General features: G+C 46.0%; 1 pseudogene; it reads left to right on the top strand.

Annotated features, from left to right (window-relative positions):
• Positions 1-1,938: 1,938 nt before the first annotated feature.
• On the top strand, positions 1,939-3,119 carry LOC113175508 (lysosomal dipeptide transporter MFSD1-like; annotated as a pseudogene).
• The last annotated feature ends 897 nt before the right edge of the window (positions 3,120-4,016 follow it).

Below are 4,016 nucleotides of genomic sequence, written 5' to 3'. Positions count from 1 at the left end.
TATGGACTTGCCTGGACACTTCCTATCAGTGGAATCTGTGTGACTTAACCTACGTAAATACAGAGAAGCTTATTTCACTCACAAATGCACACCTGGTCCTGTGTGGCTTTCACTGAGCACGATGTTTTCAAGGTTCATCTGTGGCACAGCAAGTATCCTTCACCCTTCCTTTTGGCTGAATCATAGCCCATTGTGTGGCTATATCCTATTTTGTTTCTCTGTTCATCAGTGGATGGACAGTGCGGCATTTTCCACCTTTGCCTCCTGGAACAGTGCTGCTCTGCACACCTGCACACAAGTTGTTGCTGAACTGCTTTCCACTCTCAGGTATGTGCTAAGGAGCAGAAGGGCTGGACCATGTGATGACTGTAGATTTAATCTTGAGAAAACACCACGCTCTTTTCCACAGTGGCTGCATCATTTTACATCCCACTACCAGTGTATGAGGGTTCTCATTTCTCCACATTCCCCCAACACTTTTTTTCTTTTTGTGGTGCTGGGTGTCAAACCCAAGGCCTCATGAATGCTAGGCAGGTTCTCCACCACTGAGCTGCACGCTCTGCCTGCTCGTCACACACGTTTCTCCTTTGTGTTACTGCCATCCTCCTGGGTTTACATAGGGATCATTTTCACAGCTGAGAATGTCAGGTCCATTTGCAGAAGGAACCAAACCCCCAGTTTGGGACTTTCCGGGGCCCATCGAGGTGTGTCATCTGCAAGTCCTCCTCCCAACTGTCAGGAGCTTCAGGGGTGTCCCTGGCTGTGCCCAGTAGGCACGCCTCCCCTCTGCCACACCACCTCCTGCAAGCTCTGCTCCCGACTCAGGCCGTCCAGGAGGAAGCCCCCCATTGGGGGATAGTTTTCCTCTCAGGCCTGACCCTGAAGAGGGCAGGACCTGGCTCAAGGGCAAAAGCTGAACACCATGATTGGTCAGTCGTCTGGCGGTTTGGGGACAGGAACCACGCTTTTTGCTGGCTTTTGAGTGAGGATGCTGGAGAAGGGTTTTCCATGAGCCCTCAGGTGATCATATTCCAAAAAAAAAAAAAAAAAGCTGGATTTCCTAACACAATAGAATGAACTCGGAGACTTGATATCCAAGATCCTGACAACTGGGCTGAAATCGAGATGTTGTCAGGACTGGGCCTGGTGGCACCTGCCTGTCATCCCAGCCACTTGGAAGGCTGAGGCAGAAGGCTGCCAAGTTTTTCAGTGGTAAAGCACCCCAGGTTCAATCCCCAGGACCAAAATAGACAGACAAAACATGGGTGGGCTGCACCACCCCCAGATTCTCAGGGAGAGCTGCACCTTGCCTTTGTCAACCTGGGGCTGCTGCCACTCCTGGAATCGTGGCCACATCACTCCAATTTTTGCTTCTGTCTTCACATTGGTCTGTTCTCTGTGTGTGTCTTGAAACTCTGCTTCTCTCTTATGGGGGGACATGTGACATAATCCCACATGGTAACTCAAAAATAAATTCCCCTTCTCAATACTTAATCACTTTTAAAATACCATATAAGGCAATTGTAGTTGGTTGAATATTTCCCAAAACTTCCAGTCTACTTGACTTCAGAATGAAATTACTTGGAAATTAAGTCTTTGCAAATTGAGGACCTCAGGAGGAGTCGTCCTGGATTTATGGTGGGGCCTAAATCCCTTAACTAGTGTCTTTATTTATTTATTTATTTTTAATATTTATTTTTTAGTTTTCAGTGGACACATCTTTATTTTATTTTTATGTGGTGATGGGGATCGAACCCAGCGCCCTGCACATGGCAGGTGAGTGCGCTACCGCTTGAGCCCCATCCCCAGACCTTTAACTAGTATCTTTAAAAGAAGAGAGAGGAGGGAGTAGCAGTGACGGAGGAGGAGGACAGGATCACCCACACCTCGCAGTGCCCACGGCCCTGGGCTGCCAGCACTGTCTACCCAGGCCGCCTGGCGCACCGGCTGCTGGCACTGCTGTTCAGGTGCCTACTGAGCTTCCGTAGCTATCTGCTATGACAGTCCTGCTGCCTCACAGACGCAGATTAAGGGATATGAGGTGCATACCACATGATCCATACTGCTGAATGCCTAGTTGTCTTGGCCCAACGTAATTGCCTGTTCCTTGGGTGGGTTTTTTGGATATACCGGGTATTTAGAATACAATGGGACACAGTTATTTTTAGCTGCTTTGTTTGCATAGGGCAGGTGGTTTTTGCTGTTGGTGCAACACTTAATGCTTTTTGGCTGATGGACTTTGAAGGTTGTTTGGGATTGGCAGAAAGTCAGAATACTTGTGCTGTGAATTGGTTTAAAGGTAAAGATTAGAACTGGTATGTGGACTCCAGCTGAGCATGGCTAGAATTGGAAGTCCAGTGAACATGAACGTCAAAGGTGGCGCTATGCTAAGACGGAAGCTTCGCTGGGTTCTGCTGGCCACGCACCCGTGAGGTCACACTTAAGGTTGGGGGTATAATGTGTACTCTTTCATTAATCTGTGTGTTGGCCCTTGCTTTCTTGGATCACAGAACAAAGAGAATCTTTCGTTAAACAACACACACACATACACACACACACACACACAAGTAAAAGCAGGCAAAGTTATTAAATTAGCTGATATAAAGGCTGATACTTATTATCTGCGTCTCCTGTTACATCACGGTGTTCCCTTTTACTAGAATGGGGAAAGTTTTCTTCAGAGAATTTGGACTTTCTTCCCAGGCAGCAGGTACAGTTAACAGTGTTGTGTATTTCATATTGGCTCATGCCCCAGTATTGGGACTCCTGGATGAAACAGGGAAGGACATTGCTGTGTGCTGTGTGCAGTAGCCCCCACTCATGCGTCACCACACCACTCTTGGATGGCTGTCTCTCCTGGAACTCGTCTTGTTGTTGCCTGCCTGTGCACTGCAGCCAGGGGTGGCATTCACAGTCCCTAACCCTCATGGCTTCATGCAGTCCATCTGGACTCTCACCTTGGTGGTCATTTCTATTACTGCTGGACACTCAGCATGTTTGCTTTTAGAACTTTCCTTCATTGCCTGTGTTTGTCACTTTTATCTGTGGTCTGTCTTTATTTGGCGAATCATGCCTGAGATGAAAACCCTAATTTTTCTGTAAGACAAAGGAAGAAATGAAATTTTCTCTGAATGAGAAGTATAAGTGACTGTCGTAAGAATGGACGACACATACCACAGATCTGAAAACCTCAATTTTTTTAAATTTAATGTTTATTAGGAAAAATAATGAAGTGGAATGGCATATTTATATTTCAGATTTACCTATTTCAAAGTGTGTTTGTGAGGACTGTCTTAGCCTGTGCTTTTGTATTGTATGGCTGAGGAATTCTTCTTTAGGATATGCTGATCAACAGTGAATAATTAGTGATGGCTCTGGAGCACCTAGATGACCTTCAGGAAGGACAGTAAATAATGGAAACATCTATCTTATTCTTTCCATCCACCCATCCCATCCATGTATCTATCTATGTATGTATGTATGTATCCATCCATCCATCCACCCATCCATCCTACTATTTAACTGGGGTTTAACCCAGAGGTGCTTAACCACTGGGCTACATCCCCAACCCTTTCTATTTTTGATACAGGGTCTCACTAAATTGCTTAGGACCTAGCTAATTTGCTGAGACTGGCTTTGAACTTGCAAGCCTCCTGCCTCAGCCTCCCAAGTTACCCTGGACCACCACACCTGGCCCCTGTAGTAAAATTTTCCTATAATTTATTTCTTACACACCAGCTAATAAAATGTTCTGCAATTTATGATAATTGTGTGTCTAAATGGATAAATAAAAACTGCAAAAGGGAAAAAGAAAGTAATGGGAGAGACACAGAGATACATAGAAAGAAGGCCACATGAAGACAGGCAGAGATCGGAGTGGTATGTCTGCCAGCCAAGGAATGCTGGCAGCTAGGGGAGAGGCATAAACAGCTTCTCCTGCAGAGCCTCCGAGGAGGACCAGCACTACTGACCTTTTGATTTCAAGCTTTTGTCGTCCAGAGCCATGAAAAGAAGAG

The sequence above is a fragment of the Urocitellus parryii genome, chromosome 15 (assembly GCF_045843805.1).
Source record: "Urocitellus parryii isolate mUroPar1 chromosome 15, mUroPar1.hap1, whole genome shotgun sequence".
In the NCBI taxonomy this organism is placed as follows: Eukaryota; Metazoa; Chordata; class Mammalia; order Rodentia; family Sciuridae; genus Urocitellus; species Urocitellus parryii.
Note: the sequence above shows the minus strand (reverse complement) of the source record. Positions and strands in the feature narration are given on the sequence as shown.